The 18,746-nt window shown below is 40.1% G+C and overlaps 1 protein-coding gene across 1 annotated transcript in view; it reads left to right on the plus strand.

Annotated features, from left to right (window-relative positions):
* The window catches only part of GNB4 (G protein subunit beta 4), a 72,257-nt gene that overhangs the window by 12,368 nt on the left and 41,143 nt on the right, over positions 1 to 18,746 (plus strand). The gene's annotated exons all lie outside the window — the stretch shown is intronic.

Raw genomic sequence — 18,746 nt, forward strand, 5'->3', positions numbered from 1 at the left:
ATAATAACTGTCTTTAAACATTCATTCTTTTTCTTTTTTTTTAATCGTTGCTGCTGCACAGCCTTTTCTCTAGTTTGCAGTGATTGGGGGCTACTCTCCAGCTGTGCTGTGCAGGCTTCTCATTGCGGTGGCTTCTCTTGTGGAGCGTGGGCTCCAGGGAGAAAGGGCATCAGTAGCTGCAGCTCCTGGGCTGTAGAACAGAACAGAGGCTCAGTAGTGATGCACGGGCTTGGTTGCTTCTCAGCATATGGGATTTTCCTGGACCAGGGATGGAACCTGTGTCTCCTGCATTGGCAGGTGGGTTCTTTACCACTGAGCCACGAGGAAAGCCCTAAACATTGATTCTTAGTCTTCAAAAATGCCATGTTTTTAGAAGTTTTACTCTTTCTTCTTCATCTAACTTGGAATACATTTTTAGCTATAGAGAAATAGAATCTGTACCATAAAGTGCATACACTACTTTGGGAGGGACAAAGATGAGGACAGTGGTCCCCATGCCCAAAGAACCAATAACCTCTGGGCTCTTCCATAGGAATTTTTGGTGTTTTTTGTTATGATGACTTTTACCAATGGCTTGACTCAGTTTTTTTCCCCTTCAGTTTTTATGAGTTCCCCACCTAAACACCTTTACCCAGGAACGGTTTAAAATACAAAAATTGGGTATTAATTCCTTGGTTTTTGAAATTAAAAACCCAGTAATGCAACTAAAGCTGAATGAGGCTTTATTTGTCCAACTGGCATGTGACATAAATTATACATTGTATTTAGGATAATTAACATGGCTTATGGTGACCAGTTTTTTATAAGAAAATGATTTTGAAACATTTTTTACTTTCTGGGCTTCTTTAAATTAAATTATGTATTTAAATGGAAAAATGGTAGACAGCTGATTACTTAAGGAAGTTGAAATTTGTCAACAGGGGATCTTCATTATGTGCACTGCTTACTAAAATGGGCCTCTAGGGAAGCTGTTAGGAGGGAAAAAACTTTTTTTTCTTTTTTTTTTAATTTGTTTATTTTTTAATTGAAGGATAATTGCTTTACAGACGGGAATAAACTTTTTGAAAAATGTAGTCTCCTTGTCATTTGGTGTAAAAAAGCAAAAGCAGTCGGTATTTTAAGTTTTAAACTTAGATATTAGTTTTCATGGTTATGTGTTAACCTTTACCTATGGGAATTAAACTTCATCAACAAAGGATTTCATTATGTTTATTAATAATTAATGTGCCACAAGGGAAGATGTGGGGGAGGGAATAACTTTAAAAACACACACGCAAAGACTCCATGCCTTAAGATACAAGAAAGGAGAGAAATGTTTGTATGTAAATTCCCCCCAGGGTAAAACTAATCTTTTCAAGAGGGAGCATCTTTATATATTTCCAGGGATGATAGGCAGGTTATGATGAGATGGTGAAGCATTAGGAACAATGTGTGTTTCTTTAATGCTGCTGAAGAGCAGTATTGGTATGTGTGATGGTGGGTGTGGCAGGATGAAAACGTCCATAGGACAGCAGAGAAGTAGAGTAAAACTGAGTGTGGGTACGATGTAAATGTAGCTAAGAGCAGGATGTAGCGTTCAAGGCACTTGGTGGCGATAAACCCTCTACTGACTGATGGATTTTGAAGACATTTTGTTGTTGAGTCACCAAGTCATGTCGGACTCTTACAACCCCATAGATTGTAGCCCTCCAGGCTCCTCTGCCCATGGGATTTTCCGAGGCAAGAATACTGAAGTGGGTTGCCATGTCCTTCTCCAAGGGATCTTCCCGACCCAGGGATCGAACCTGTGTCTCCTGTCTCAGCAGGCAGATTCTTTACCACTGAGCCAAGAAAAGCCTTTGAGGATGTTACTTGGGATGGGGAACTGGGAATGGAGTGGAGTTCCAGATAAGCTAGTGTAGGTTATTAATTAGCTGTTGGTCTAAACCTAGGACAGCAATCATATGACATTTTGATGAAGTATGATCCTGAAGTAGCATTGGTAACCAATATCATGTAAGTATACTTGCCGTTGTTTTTTTTGTTGTTTTTTTTTTGACCATGCTGTGTGGTTTGTAGGATCTGAGTTCTCTGACCGTGTGCCCCCTACAGTGGAAGCATGTGAAGTCTTAACCAATGGACTGCCAGGGAAGTCCCACACTTGCTTCTTAATTAGTAAAACTTCAGTGTTTTATCTCATGGGTAGGCATAATAGTTTTGCATGCGTCCATGCTCAGTCACTTCAGTCATGTCCAACTCTTTGCAGCCCAGTGGACTGTAGCCCACCAGGCTCCTCTTCCATGGGATTCTCCAGGCAAGAATACTGGAGTGGGTTGCCATGCCCTCCTCCAGGGGATCCTCCCAACCCAGGGATCGAACCAGCATCTCCTGCAGCTCCTGCAGTGCAGGCAGATTCTTTACCGCTGAGCCACTGGGGAATGGAATCTGCACTGGGAGAAAGATACGGAGTCCTGTACTCATATTTCTACCTCTTATTGGAAACTTTTAAGATATTTTATAACTCTGAACATATGAAATTGTAGCTACCTATGAATATTTTAATTAAACCAGTCACATTTTGTGCTCTCCAGGCAACTCAGCAAATGAGCTAGATCATGATTGACATGTGTTAGGCACTCGTAAATATTTGTTGGATGAAATTCTGATCAGTTGTTGTATGTTCATCCCTTAGTGGTACGATTAATTAAAATTTCTTTTATATATAACCAAGAGTAATATGTAACCAAATCTGGTAAATTGAAGGTCTTGTTTCTGGTAAAACAAAAGCAAATTATGTGACTTTAAAGGGTTGTAAGACTTTGTGATTTAGTGATACAGAGATGAACAATGCATGGTCCTATTCAGAAAACCCAAGAGGTGATGTGAAGTTATATGAGAAAAGACTGGCTGACAAGGTTATGATCTGTAATTTACATAATCATAATTGATTTTCCTAGTGTTTGGTTTACAAAGCTTTAAAAACACTAAAACTAGAGGAGTCTCAATTTAGAGAAAATAGTTTGAGGACTAAATAAGAGGAGATACCCTACTAGTTTATATCACTGACAGTGAATTTACAGAACTAGTTACTTTAAGAGGTTGTTGTTGTTTGTTATTTAGTCACTAAGTTGTGTCTGACTCTTTCCAACCCCACAGACTGTTGACCACCAGGCTCCTCTGTCCATGGGATTTTCCGGGCAAGAATACTGGAGTCAGTGCCATTTTTTTCTCCAGGGATCTTCCTGATCCAGGGATTGAACCCTGCACTAGCAGATGGATTCTTTACATCTGAGCCACCAGGGAAGTCCAGTACAGCTAAAAATACAAGCATACTGAACATGGTTTCAGAATGTATTGCATTAAGTTTAAGGGAAATCCTTAGTGTGTTGAGTCCAGTCACATTCTCATGAAACATTTGGTTTTGGTGACATAACACTCTAATTATGTGCCTTGTGGCACTTAACATCCTAATATAGTTATTCTTAACTTTGTTGTGAGAAGATGAATTTTTCTGATTGGGGTTACTATGTCTGGTCCAGAGTAGATGTTTAATAATATGTTTGTTGAGTGGAAGAATAAATCACATAATGGTTTGAATTGACAATAGTTGGAATAGTCTCATTTATTATGTACTTAGGACTATAGATAAGAATATAAAAAAGCAGGAAGAAAATTCTTTTTTTGAAAGGCTTCTCAAAAAGTTAACTGGAAAAAACTTCCGTTGTGTCTTTATATATGTATGTGGAAATTTAAAAAGGATACCCTGAAAGAATGGAAACATCCACTCTATATTTATTAATATAACATGTACTGTGCATCAGGTTTTCATGTAATACCTGATATTACAGTAATTTTGATTTTTGTTAGCTTTGCCTCAAGACTTCTTCCCCTTCTTTTCTATTTCCTTAAGGTTAATTTTTTAATTAAAATTTTAATTTTCAAATTAAGGAACTTAGAGTTAAATCCTCAGCTTTAATAAATGACAGATAGGCTAAGACATTGCATATGTCACACACATTTAATTTATAACACGGATGTAAAAAATATGTAGAAATGAAACAGAAAAATCCATTTGCTTGTAATTCCATGAATTTCTATTCCTTTTAAACATTTTTATGCATAACATTTTATGGGGTCTTGGAATTTACCATCTCAGTTTAGGTTTCTGCAATGATGATGTAGCCAATTCGATGATAGAGCTGCAAATTGTGATCCAAAGTGTTCAGCCCAAGTGAATCTGTTTGTGACACTTGGATAAGGAACTTGGTTTCTTGCTCCAGGCAAGAATACTGGAGTGGATAGCTGTTCCCTTCTCCAGGGGATTTTCCTGACCCAGGGATTGAACCCTGGTCTCCCGCACTGTGGGCAGATTCTTTACCGTCTGAACCACCAGAGAAGCCCCATTAAAAAGAGGTAATGGCTGCCCCTTAAAAAAGAGAAAATCAAGATTTTGCCAGATGGATAGTTTCCTTTGCGGAAAAGGAAGATAACACCTGAAATAGATCAAGGAATTGTTAATGATTTCTTTGTAAAAAATATTTTAAGTTGAGAGTGTTGAAATAGGAAATGTATAGAGAAACTTCTCTTTGTTTCCCTTCTATTGCCTCTTCTCATTCTCAAGTTGCCCTTCAGACAAACAAAAAACATTTTCATGTTTCAAATATGGGAAATAGTTTTGCTCTATCTTAAAACCAGTTAGAAGGGGAATGATTTCTTTAGTTATGTATACCACCTATTATCTTTATTTTTTAAACAGTTACAAAAAAAAAAGTTTTTAGATGTTTTGCTTAACCAGCTGCTGCTGCTAAATCACTTCAGTTGTGTCTGACTCTGTGTGATCCTGTAGACGGCAGCCCACCAGGCTCCGCCGTCCCTGGGATTCTCCAGGCAAGAACACTGGAGTGGGTTGCCATTTCCTTCTCCGATGCATGAAAGTGAAAAGTGAAAGTGAAGTCATTCAGTCGTGTCCGACTCTTAGCGACCCCATGGACTGCAGCCTACCAGGCTCCTCCGTCCATGGGATTTTCCAGGCAAGAGTACTGGAGTGGGGTGCCATTGCCTTCTCCGCTTAACCAGCAAGATAATATAAATGGCATATAGTGTTTTTAGGAACTTCTTCAGGCATGAACGCACATCCTTGAGCTTTCCTCCAGTCCAGTGGTTTTAGACAAGAGTTTAGACCTGTGGTTCTCAGATTCCAAGAGGCATCAGAATCACCGGAAGTGCTTGTTAAACACTGGTTGCTATGCTCCACCCTCAGAGTTTCTGGTTCTTCAGGCCTGGCAAAGGGCCCACACGTTTGCATTTCTGGCAAGTTCCTCAGTGATGCTGACGCTGCTGGTCCTCACCTTTTGAGAACCAGTAATTAGGCTCTTGGGTTAAATCAGTGGCTGTCAACCGCATTTCTTTCCTTACACACCTCATGGATAAGACAGTAATTAAAATCTGAAATGCCTCAATTTAGTAGTGACAGTATTGGGGTGGGATGGGCAAGGTACTGTTGGAGAGTCAGGTATTGAGATCTTCAGGAGGTGGGTGTAGTTGGAGGTAGCCCTTTGAAGGACTGAATGTTTTCTCTCCTGTCCTCTCCCTCTTTGAATCTTTCCCTCCTCCATGCCTATTAAGAGAGTCCTGGTCTGTAAGTAAGAGGGCAGACGGGGTAGGAGTAGTGTAGGTCCTCTCCCAGCAAACTTCCAGCCTCTGGAGTCAGTGCCGAAGCAGTGGTGCTTTTCAAGGCGTCGAGGAGACACAGAAGAGGTGACATTGCAGGGGAATTGAGATGCTGAGGCCTTGAACAGAATTCTTTCTGGTGATAATTTTATTTTCCTTTTTTAAAAAAGTATTGTTATGTCTGTTGACCCATCAGCAGATGTGAATATGAACCTGAGTCGTGTTTACGATTATAGAAGTGAAGTGAAGTGAATTTTCTCAGTCGTGTCCGACTCTTTGTGATCCGATGGACTGTAGCCTACCGGGCTCCTCTGTCCATGGCATTTTCCAGGCAAGAATACTGGAGTGGGGTGCCATTTCCTTCTCCAGGGGATCCTCCCAACCCAGGGATTGAACCCAGGTCTCCCGCATTGCGGGCAGATGCTTTACTGTCTGATCCACCACGGAAGCCTTCCGATTATAGCTTCTTAATATATTTCCTTCTAGGCCAAATTAGCTCTGACTTAAAGTTCTAAGGATGTTTGTTTATGTGTGTTATTTAATCCCTAAAACAATCACTTGGAGGTAGATACTAGTGTCTCCACTGTACAGATGAGGGAATTGAGATTCAGAAGTTAAAACAGTTTCTGGGATCACACAGTAAGTGTAGTCATACTCCAACATTTAGGACATTGTGTGAACTGGGGTGAGGTTCATAACCTCCAAAACATGTAGTTTCTTCATCTGTAAAATAAAGATGATATTAGCACTTACCTTCTGAGGTTCAACTGAGGTTGTTAAACGAGTTACTGTGAAGAGTTGTGAACAGTGCATGAAACATAGTAAGCTCTCAGTAATGTCATCTCTTGGTTGGCTAAATACTAAGGATCTCTTAAGTTCAGGGGTCATCCAGGTAATCTTTCTCCTATGTATTATTATAGGTCAAAAATCTCTTAATCAGCTCACATGGTCTGTGTGCCACGAGATTTGAGAATCATGACTCTAAATGGGTAGCTTGGCTTTTACAGTGAGAAGGTGAAGGCTCAGAATCAGAATTTGGCTGCTTATACTCAAGAAGTTGATTTATGTTACTAGCCATGTGTCTCTCCCTCTCTCTCTCTCTTTCTCTCTGTCTTTGTCTTTCTTTCTGTCTCTCTTGTAGCCACCAATTTTGTAAGAAATTATTTGTTACACTGTAGTGGATTTGCTGTAACTTACAATGAGACAATATGCCAGTAAATTTGGAAAACTCAGCAGTGGCCACAGGACTGGAAAAGGTCAATTTTCACTCCAATCCCAAAGAAAGACAATGCCAAAGAATGCTCAAACTACCGCACAATTGCACTCATCTCACATGCTAGCAAAGTAATGCTCAAAATTCTCCAGGCCAGGCTAAGCAGTACATGAACTGTGAACTTTCAGATGTTCAAGCTGGATTTAGAAAAGGCAAAGGAACCAGAGACAAATTGCCTGTTGGATCATTGAAAAAGCAAGAGAGTTCCAGAAAAACATCTACTATTTGACTGTGCCAAAGCCTTTGACTGTGTGGATCACAACAAACTGGAAAATTCTTCAAGAGATGGGAATACCAGACCGCTTGACCTGCCTCATGAGAAATCTGTATGCAGGTCAGGAAGCAACAATTAGAACTGGACATAGAACAACAGACTGATTCCAAATAGGGAAAGGAGTATGTCAAGGCTGTATATTGTCACCCTGCTTATTTACCTTATATGCAGAGAACATCATGAGAAATACTGGGCTGGAGGAAGCACAAGCTGGAATCAAGATTGCCGGGAGAAATATCAATAACCTCAGATATGCAGATGACATCACCCTTATGGCAGAAAGTGAAGAACTAAACAACCTCTTGATGAAAGTGAAAGTGGAGAGTGCAAAAGTTGGCTTGAAGCTCAACGTTCAGAAAACGAAGATCATGGCATCTGGTCCCATCACTTCATGGCAAATAGATGGGGAAAGAGTGGAGACAGTCGCTGACTTTATTTTTTTGGGCTCCAAAATCACTGCAGATTGCAGCCATGAAATTAAAAGACACTTACTCCTTGGAAGGAAAGTTATGATCAACCTAGATAGCATATTCAAAAGCAGAGACGTTACTTTGCCAACAAAGGTCCGTCTAGTCAAGGCTATGGTTTTTCCAGTGGTCATGCATGGATGTGAAATTTGGACTGTGAAGAAAGCTGAGCACCGAAGAATTGATGCTTCTGAACTGTGGTGTTGGAGAAGACTCTTGAGAGTCCCTTGGACTGCAAGGAGATCCAACCAGTCATTCTAAAGGAGATCAGTCCTGGGTGTTCTTTGGAAAGACTGATGCTGAAGCTGAAACTCCAATACTTTGGCCACCTCAGGCGAAGAGTTGACTCATTGGAAAAGACTGATACTGGGAGGGATTGCGGGCAGGAGGAGAAGGGGACGACAGAGGATGAGATGGCTGGATGTCATTACCGACTCAATGGACATGAGTTTGGGTGAACTCTGGGAGTTGGTGATGGACAGGGAAGCCTGGCGTGCTGCAGTTCATGGGGTCACAAAGAGTTGGACATGCCTGAGTGACTGAACTGAACTGAAAATCACTGCAGATAGTGACTGCAGCCATGAGATTAAAAGACCCTTGCTCCTTGGAAGAAAAGTTATGACCAACCTAGACAGCACATTAAAAATTAGAGACATTACTTTGCCAACGAAGGTCATTCTAGTCAAAGTTATGGTTTTTCCAGTAATCACGTATGGATGTGAGAGTTGGAGTATAAAGAAAGCTGAGTGCCAGAGAATTGATACTTTTGAACTGTGGTGTTGGAGAAGACTCTTGAGAGTCCCTTGGACAGCAAGGAGGTGATCCAACCAGTCCATCCTAAAGGAAATCAGTCCTGAATATTTATTGGAAGGACTGATGCTGAAGCTGAAACTCTAATACTTTGGCCACCTGATGTGAAGAACTGACTCATTGGAAAAGACCCTGATGCTCAGAAAGATTGAGGGTGGAAGGAGAAGGGGATGACAGAGGATGAGATGATTGGATGGCATCACCGACTCAATGGATGTGAGTTTGAGTAAACTCCAGGAGTTGGTGATGGACAGGGAGGCCTGGCATGCTGCAGTCCATGGGGTCACAAAGAGCAACTGAACTTAACTGAATTGAATTGAACTGATAATGAGACTGTGATTAATCACTGCATAATACATTGTACTTACTGGAAAAGTGTTCCTTTCTTGGGAATGCCTCACACATCTTTTAGATAAACTGTTATTTGCTTTTAAAAGAGTCTCTTACCCACAATTTGGAGATCCAAAATGCTTTGAAACTGCAGGGTTTTGGTTTTTTTTATGTATCATTAGTGGCAAAACCTTATGTGATTTGAACTCCTTTGATGGCACAGACTGACTTGAACTAACATGAAACTGTTGCTAGTCCATCTTTTCTCCACTTGATTGTGAAGATACTTATATTTTGCTGCAGAAATACTCCTTCTGGATTATGTGGGTGCTGCCACAAAGTCCAGTTGGGGTGTTAGGAAATATGTGTTGAATACACCTTTTAAAATCTGAAAACCTTAAAAAGAAGTCTTTTTAAAATCTATAAACTTGTCTGCGATCCAAAAGTCTACAAGCAATAAATGCTGGAGAGGGTGTGGAGAAAAGGGAACTCTCTTACACTGTTGGTGGGAATGCAAACTAGTACAGCCACTATGGAGAACAGTGTGAAGATTCCTTAAAAAACTTGAAATGGAACTGCCATATGACCCAGTAATCCCACTGCTGGACATACACACCAAGGAAACCAGAATTGAAAGAGACACGTGTACCCCAATGTTCATCGCAGCACTGTTTATAATAGCCAGGACATGGAAGCAACCTAGATGTCCATCAGCAGATGAATGGATAAGAAAGCTGTGGTACATATACACAATGGAGTATTACTCAGCCATTAAAAAGAATACATTTGAATCAGTTCTAATGAGGTGGGTGAAACTGGAGCCTATTATACAGAGTGAAGTAAGCCAGAAAGGAAAACACCAATACAGTATACTAACGCGTATATATGGAATTTAGAAAGATGGTAACAATAACCCTGTATGTGAGACAGCAAAAGAGACACTGATGTATAGAACAGTCTTTTGGACTCTGTAGGAGAGGGAAAGGGTGGGATGATTTGGGAGAATGGCATTGAAACATGTATAATATCATATAATAAATGAATCGCCAGTCCAGGTTCAATACAGGATCCTTGGGGCTGGTGCACTGGGATGACCCAGGGGGATGGTACGGGGAGGGAGGTGGGAGGGGGGTTCAGGATGGGGAACATGTGTACACCCGTGGCAGATTCATGTTGATGTATGGCAAAACCAATACAATATTGTGAAGTAATTAGCCTCCAATTAAAATAAATAAATTTAAATTAAAAAATAAAATAATAATAAATTAGAAAAAATTAAAAAATCTATAAACTCCCAGATTCTGAATTGGCCTTTAGGGCTCAGGATAATGGATTATGGACCTAGGTGAATGTGCACTTAAACAGCTGTTTTCCCTCTTAGACTGTCGACTCCTGGAGAGCTAGGCCTGTATCTAATTCATGTGTAGTATGGGTTCTTGGCATATAATAGGCATTCAGTAAATGTCTGGTGAGAGAATGAACTATGCCAGAAATAGCAGTTAGGTGAAGGGAAACAGACTTGAGAGCAGCATTTTATTTTATTCTGGAGGACAGACGAAACAGACTGCCTTCAGTTTATAAGAGGCTGAATTGTGTTACTTTGTGGGCACTTAAAAATGTTCAGTGTAATGAGAAACTTGGTAGCAAAATAAAAACTCAGTGCTTGTATTGTGTCAAGCATCTCTTCTGTTTTCTTCTATGATCCACTTGTCTCATACAACTCTAGATTTTTGACTCATGAGGAAAGCCACATGGAGTATTTGTAATTGGAAGACTACTTGGGGTGGGTAAGCAAATATGTTTTTAAATTCCTTGGTAAGAATGATTATAAAAACTTCTGATTTTTATATGATTATATGAATGATTATAAAAGCAAGTACCTTAACTAATTCATTGTGAGCTTATGGGTTTTTTTTTTTAAATAAGGTATAGCAGTTATGAATCAGGATTACAAAGGAAAGCAGAACATTACAGAATTTAATTATAAAAATAGCAAACTTCAGCTTTTCTGATAAAATCTAGTAAGTAAAAGTAGTTTATACTTAAATTTTTAAAGTACAGTTTAAAATATTCTTTCATGCCTTACATGAGCTTTCAAGATCCATATGAAAATTATTAGTAGCTAAGAAATACTTGTATGTCTTTGTCTCATATGGGTTAAAATAGTTGTTTGCTAACACAGCAGTATAATTGTACAGTCTACATAATGCCTTTCTTTAGTAAAAATTCTGTGGACATTTTAAGAAATGGAGAGAGGAGAATGTTTGAATTATGCCACTATGTTTTTTTCCATTTCATTTAATAAATTGGCTTGGGTACAATAACCCATTGGTATTTTTTGATATTTGTTACTGGTACAGCTGAAGTTTTAAAAAAATAACTGATAGGCTGCCTTCTGCTCAACTAACTGTGCTTTCACTATGTGATCAAGTTATTTGAAATGTGTTAAATAAATCAAATATTCATGTTGAAAAAGAGCTTAGTCAAGAAGTTATAGTAATTGAAAGAGCACTATGCTTATATCAAACTAATTTCTGTTATATTACTAGTTTCAAATTGCTTTAGTAACTTCAGTACCATTTCAGAGACTGTGATAAACTACTCCAGTTGGATCTTGACTAAAAATCAGCATTGGTGAAATTCCTTGACCATAACCTTCAAATGATTTTTATGTGTTTTTGTAAAGGAAGGTAGAGATGGCTCCTGTATATCTCATACATTTGTGTAACTCCCCTTCCTCCCAAGAGGGAAATTTCCTAACAGTTGGTCGAAGATAGATCTGGAAAAACATAAATATTTAAGAAATGAATTGGGGGTTGGGGGCAGGAGGGAAGAGTCTGCAGTGATACAGAGAAGGAATAGTCAGTGAAGTACTAGGAAGATCTAGGAAATGAAGAGTCTGGAAAGCTATTGCAGTAAAGCTTGAATAAGAAGGGAGTGTCGTTAGATTCAGCGGAGAGACCTAGTGAAATGCCCTTGCATGGAGTCAAAGGAGAGTGGTTAAGACTGGCTTCCAGAGTCACACAGGCTTGGATTCATGTCCTGACTTTGCTTCTAATCTTAGGCAAATCGTTTAACCTAATCTCAGCTTCTTTTTGTCTTTATTTTTATTTCATTCCATTACTTTTATTATTTCCCAGTGGACTTAAGGTGTGTTAAAAAGTATAACTGCGTCATACTGAAACATTTAAGATTGTTTTCCTTTCGAGCAAAAATCAATTTGGATTGGGTACTGCCAAACCAGAAGTGGTTAGGAGTGCCCCGCCACCCACCTATGGAGGCAGGGTTAAGACTTGTATGGAGAAGAGGAGGAAGGGGAGCAAGGGTATTATTTGATTGGCTGTAGCTTACAAGGCTATGGTTTTTCCAGTAGTCATCTATGGATGTGAGAGTTGGACTATAAAGAAAGCTGAGCGCCAAAGAATTGATGCTTTTGAACTGTGGTGTTGGAGAAGACTCTTGAGAGTCCCTTGGACTGCAAGGAGATCTAACCAGACCATCCTAAAGCAAATCAGTCCTGAATATTCATTGGAAGGACTGATGCTGAAGCTGAAACTCCAATACTTTGGCCACCTGATGTGAAGAGCTGACTCATTGGAAAAGACCTTGATGCTGGGAAAGATTGAGGGCAGGAGGAGAAGGGAACGACAGAGGATGAGATGGTTGGATGACATCACTGACTCAATGGACATGAGTTTGAGTAAGCTCCGAGAGTTGGTGATGGACAGGGAGGCCTGGCGTGCTGCAGTCCATGGGGTCGCAAAGAGTCGGACATGACTTAGCGACTGAACTGAACTGAGCTTACATGGTTGCCTTATTTGGTAAACTGGTTAGCTGTAATTGGTTGTCCTTAGGTTTTGATTTCTTAACCTTGGGCGTTTATAGGCTTAGGTTTTGGTTTGCTTACACAGGCTGCTTCCCAGGTGGTTGAGAAGGTAAAGTGTCTGCCTGCAATGTGGGAGACCCGGGTTCAATCCCTGGGTCAGGAAGATCCCCTAGAGAAGGAAATGGAACCCACTCTTGTACTCTTGCCTGGGAAATTCCATGAAGAGAGGAGCCTGGTAGGCTACACTCCACGGGGTCTCAAAGAGTCAGACACAACTGAGCGACTTCACTTTCTTTTTCTTCAGACAGGCTGCTAAGATATTAGAATCACCTCAGTCTAATGGCTTCCTTGTTTGATTGAACTTGTCCAAGAGTTGTATTAATTGTAAATATATTCATGGATCCATGTATGATTCACTTTTATGTATTTATATTTGCTTGTTTGTTGATAATATAGAAACACCTGTAAAGCAAATACCCAACTCAGGAATTTGTAAAATAACAATTGCTTGCAACTACTTGTGTGTTCCTGCCTCCTATTTTATCATTCTCTTGCTTCAGAAAAGTTTTACTGAATATGTATACACTCCTAAACAATGTATTATTTAGTTTTAGTTGCTTTTGCATTTTGTAAAAAGTACTATGCTGGTAGGTATCTTCTGGAACTTGCTTTTTTCCTCTTAGCAGTATTTTTCAGATTTGTCTGTGTTGTATATACCTATAGCTCATTCATTTTTACTGCAATGTGATAATTCACTGTAAAAACAGTGTACTTATTCATTTCCCTATTGGCAGGTATTTTATTGCTATTACAGGTAATGCTGTATAAATCCAGCTCTTGAGCACAAGAGTATATGTACTTAAGTTTCTGTTGAAAGTGAAAGTGAAGTTGCTCAGTCGGGTCCGACTCTTTGTAACCCCATGGACTGTAGCCTATCAGGCTCCTCTGTCCATGGGATTTTCCAGGCAAGAGTGCTGGAGTGGATTGCCATTTCCTTCTCCAGGGGATCTTCCTGACCCAGGAATCGAACCCAGGTCTCCAGCATTGCAGGCAGACGCTTTACCGTCTGAGCCACCAGGGAAGCCCAAATTATCAGATTGAAAGGTATATCATCACCCATGTTAGATATTGCCACATTGCTTCCCAAAGAGCTGTTCCATCAGAATATGTTATCATTTTCCACAGCTTTGCCACCTCCTGGATGAGGGGAAAAGAAATTCTGTTAATCTGAAAGGTACAAAGTTGTTTATTTTCATTTCCCTGTTAACTTGAGGTTGAGTATCTTGTTTGTATATTGGCTTCTACTGGTTTTCCTGCTGTGATCTGCTGTTTGTATCTTTGCACATTTTTCTTTTGGGTCATCAGTCTTTTTTATTACTAGCTTGGAGGAATTGCTTTTAAATTCTAGGTGCTGTGGATGTAAAACAGATTGACTGCCAGATATTTCCCTAAGAGTTGAGTTTCTTGGATTTATTGTAGAGAATTGCAGTTCAGGGTGTGTAACCTTGGCAAATCATTTGCCAGTCTCACCAGGCGAGGAAAGGAGAACTCTTTTATAGAGTTGAAAAGGAAGTTGAGTAGGCTGTAGTAAACAGAGTCCATGGCTTTCCATTGGCTGTGACCTTGCCGGGAAAGAAGAATGCATCTTTCCTTGGGGGTTCTGTGATGTCACAGGGTGCGAGAGCTCCCTCTTGCAGTCTCCCAACTCTAATTAAATTTCTACTTGTTAATTCTTTACAATGCTAATCCTTTAGTTAAATTTTAGCTTGCAGCTGTCCTTTCCCACTCAATCTATGTCTTTTTTTTTTTTTTTTTTTCTTTCTCTTAGGTGTAGAGGCTAAGTTCTTCTCATCATGCACACACTGTACTTACACAACTGAAGAGGCTAGCTCTTGTAGCTGACCTTTCCTCCTCTCCTCTGTGCTTTTGTTTATAAAGATAATTGTTAAAAGCATCGTCAGCTCTGTTTGTGTGTGTGTGTGTGTGTGTGTGTATGCATCAGACTGTTAGACTGTTTAATAAGCCTGGAGGGTGATTCTACTTCCATATGTTGGGAGCTGTTTTTTTTTTTTTTAAGTGGTGTGTTTGATTCCTCTTTGTCTTCAGTTTTGGTGCTACTTGCCAGGTCTGAGTCTTTAGGAGAAGCTCTACTCAATTTTCTGTAATACATATAATCAGTAGAGATGGTATACTTTAATTTCAGTCTATAATCACTTCTTTTTTTTGGTCAGTAACTCAGGAAAAAGTCTTATGAGAGAATGTTTTTGGTTTACTCCTTTCTCGGGTTGGGATCTTGATTATTTTAAATACTTTAGATTTAAACTATTTTAAATACTCTAGATAAGACTTTTCCTTATCTGTTCGTTGTTGTTGTTCAGTCACTCAGTCTGTTCAACTCTTTGAACTGCAGCATGCCTGGCTTCCCTGTCCTTCACCATCTCCTGGAGTTTGCTTAAACTCATGTCCATTGAGTCGGTGATGCCATCCAACCGTCTCATCCTCTGTTGTCTCCTTCCTGCCTTCAGTCTTTCCCAGCATCAGGGTCTTTTCTAATGAGTTGGCTCTTTGCATCAGGTGGCCAAAGTATTGGAGCTTCAGCTTCAGCATCAATCCTTCCAATGATATTCAGGACTGATTTCCTTTAGGATGGACTGGTTGGATCTCCTTGCAGTCCAGCAGACTCTTAAGATTCTTCTCCAACACCACATTTCAAAAGCATCAATTCTTCGGCGCTCAGCCACTTTAATGGTCCAACTTTCACATCCATATATGACTAGTGGAAAAACTTTCCACTAGCTTGGACTAGATGGACCTTTGTCAGCAAAGTAATGTCTCTTCTTTTTTAATATGCTGTCTAGGTTGGTCATAGCTTTTCTTCCAAGGAGCAAGCATCTTTAAATTTTGTGGCTGCAGTCACCATCTGCAGCGATTTTGGAGTCCAAGAAAATAAGGTCTTTCTCTGTTTCCATTGTTTCCCCATTTATTTGCCATGAAGTGATGGGACTGGATGCCATGATCTTTGTTTTTTGAATGTTGAGCTTTAAGCTAACTGTTTCACTCTCCTCTTTCACCTTCATCGTGAGGCTCTTTAGTTCGTCTTCACTTTCTGCCATAAGGGTAGTGTCATCTGCATATCTGAAATTATTGACATTTCTCCCGGCAATCTTGATTCCAGCTTGTGTTTCACCCAGCCCAGGATTTTGCATGATGTACTATGCATATAAGTTAAATGAGCAGAGTGACAGTATACAGCCTTGACGTACTCCTTTCCCAATTTGGAACCAGTCCGTTGTTCCATGTCTGGTTTTAATTGTTGCTTCTTGACCTGCATGCAGGTTTCTCAGGAGTCAGGTAAGGCGTAAGATGGTATTCCCATCTCTTGACGAATTTTCCACAGTTTGTTGTGATCCACACAGTCAAAGTCTTTAGTGTAGTCAACGAAGCAGAAGTAGATGTTTTTCTGGAATTCTCTGCTCTTAGTCTGCCTGTCTACACCCAGTGAAGACTTTTCCATTAGTGGATGACTGTCTGACTGGTTTTCCATCTCCTGGCATTATTTTCCATATTTTTCTTTTCCCTACATGGGATTCACAATGCTTTATAAAATGGTTTGCCACTTCCCTTATTTCTGTCCTTTATCAATAATTGTGGGTGCAAAGGACAGCAGGAGGGCCAGTAGTCTGATCACCCTGTTTTCTACCAATCAAAATAAATGCCCGTAGAGACTTTGCTTCTCTGATTTTGAGCATGCTATTAGGTGTATAGTTTGAGGGAGCTACTTAACTATATCTCATGCAACCAAATTGTCCTCAAGAATTCACAATTTTTGTAGCCATATATCCACAGAGCCATTTTCAGTAACCCGATTGGCCACTTCTTGAGATCTTCCTCCTTCAAAGCATATTATTAGGATTTACCATCTTAGATTTCATCTGAGGGTATCCTTTTGCCTCTTTTTACTCTTATCAGCCCCTGGACTTGTCTGGAAGTAGTTTACAATCCACTAGTCTATTCTGGATGTAGTTTTTTGGTGGGGGGAGGTGTATTCTCAGGAATACGACAGTTGTCAGATGGGAAGAAAACATCAACAGAAAGTCTGTTTAATGAAAATATTCTCCCTCTTTATTGACAGAACTAATATAAAGGGATCAGGTAGGGGCTCTCCGAAAAACAGAATCAGGCATGACTTTCTTAACAGAAGAGAATCCACTTTGATTTAAGCCATTTTGCGCTCTAAACCTGGCAGCAGTGCTTGTGCTTGAACAGGTCTCAGTAATTGATGATCTAAGGGAACAAAGTGGTCATGTATGGATGTGAGAGTTGGACTGTGAAGAAAGCTGAGCGCTGAAAAATTGAAGCTTTTGAACTGTGGTGTTGGAGAAGACTCTTGAGAGTCCCTTGAACTGCAAGGAGATCCAACCAGTCCATTCTAAAGGAGATCAGCCCTGGGTGTTCTTTGGAAGGAATGATCCTAAAGCTGAAATTCCAATACTTTGGCCACCTCATGAGAAGAGTTGACTCATTGGAAAAGACTCTGATGATGGGAGGGATTGGGGGCAGGAGGAGAAGGGGATGACAGAGGATGAGATGGCTGGATGGCATCACGGACTCGATGGACGTGAGTTTGAGTGAACTCCGGGAGATGGTGAAGGACAGGGAGGCCTGGCATGCTGGTATTCATGGGGTCGCAAAGAGTCAGACACAAGAGAGACAGGACTGAGCGACTGAACTGATACTGAACTGATAAGGGAACAAATGGAGAAGGAAAAATGGCAACCCACTCTGGTATTTTTGCCTGGAGGGTTCTGTGGACAGAGAAGCCTGGAGGGTTATGTAGTCCATGGGGTCACAAGAGTCACTTAGTGACTAAACCAAGAGAACAAAAGAATGTCAGGCAAGAGAAGTAGCAATAGCAAAGATAATATATCAGTTGTAAGGACTCCCAGTTTTGTTTCATTGATGAAGATTAGCCTGAAGGGCTCGAGATCAACTAGAATCTAAGGGATGATGATGTTGACCTTTTCTGACCCTTGTGACTTTAGTCAACTGAAGTTTAGTCTCTGTAGACCAGCCAGGCCCCTTCATGAATCTGCATGAACCCTTAGCTTAAAACTGGTTAGTTATGCTGCTGGGGAGATCCCCTGTGCTCTTCTTACCTGCTGTAAGTAGTAAATCCTTCCTTCCAGTTTTTAAGTTGGTTGTGTCTGTTGGCGCAACACCCACCAGGAGGTGAACCCGATTTTCAAGTAACACTAATAAGTTTTCATTAAAGAGCAAAAAGTTAGTTCTTGTTTTTAGCAACAGGCTTGAAAGGCAGGGAAGGCTGCTGTGATATTTTTCAGACATGAAAAGTTTGTGGTTGTCGTCTAGCAGAAGAAAAGTAATTTTCACTCTACCCTTCTGAGTTCTTGGCTGAGATGTCCTGTAATAAAAGATGAACAGGAGGAAAACATAGAAGTATAATGTGAGATACCCAGGAAAAAATGAGTAACTCTTTGAGGTACCCAAGCCACCAGCTTAAATACCATCTTCAGCTAAAGACAGAAGGAAGTTTGGGAGGTTAGGAGTGGAAACCAGTCTTCAGAGGTTCCTAGGAAAAGCAAGGGTAAGGTTTGATGTGCAGATTTAAGACCTTCCCTTCTCCAGTGATAAGACTTGTCATTTGGAGTCATCCCTCACTTTATGATACCAAGAAGTACTCTTAAAATTGGAGATTCCCTTTGTAGATGTTGCTTTCCATTTCAAAGGGGGTAACTTCTACTATTGTTTTCAGAGTTGCTCTCATGTCTGTTTTTTCTCAAAATAATCCTCCTGCCCAAGAGGCATATTTTGGGGTGGCATATTTTGCTACCCTTCACTGGGCACAAGCATCACAAGGGTTCTGATTTTGCAGTTCGGAAATTTTCTCAGAAAGTCCATTGCCTTATAATTGCCCCTTTATTTTCTGTTATGCCTTAAACTTAGGCTTAAACTTAGCTGAAGTTTAAGTTTTCTATTAAATAGAATATGAAGTTTACTATTAAATAAAATATGAAGTTTTCTGTTATGCTTAAACTTAGCTGAAGTCATGAGACTTGGGAATTTAGAATTCCGTGTGAGGACATAGAGTCACATAAA

Source organism: Bubalus bubalis, chromosome 1, assembly GCF_019923935.1.
Source record: "Bubalus bubalis isolate 160015118507 breed Murrah chromosome 1, NDDB_SH_1, whole genome shotgun sequence".
Taxonomy (NCBI): Eukaryota; Metazoa; Chordata; class Mammalia; order Artiodactyla; family Bovidae; genus Bubalus; species Bubalus bubalis.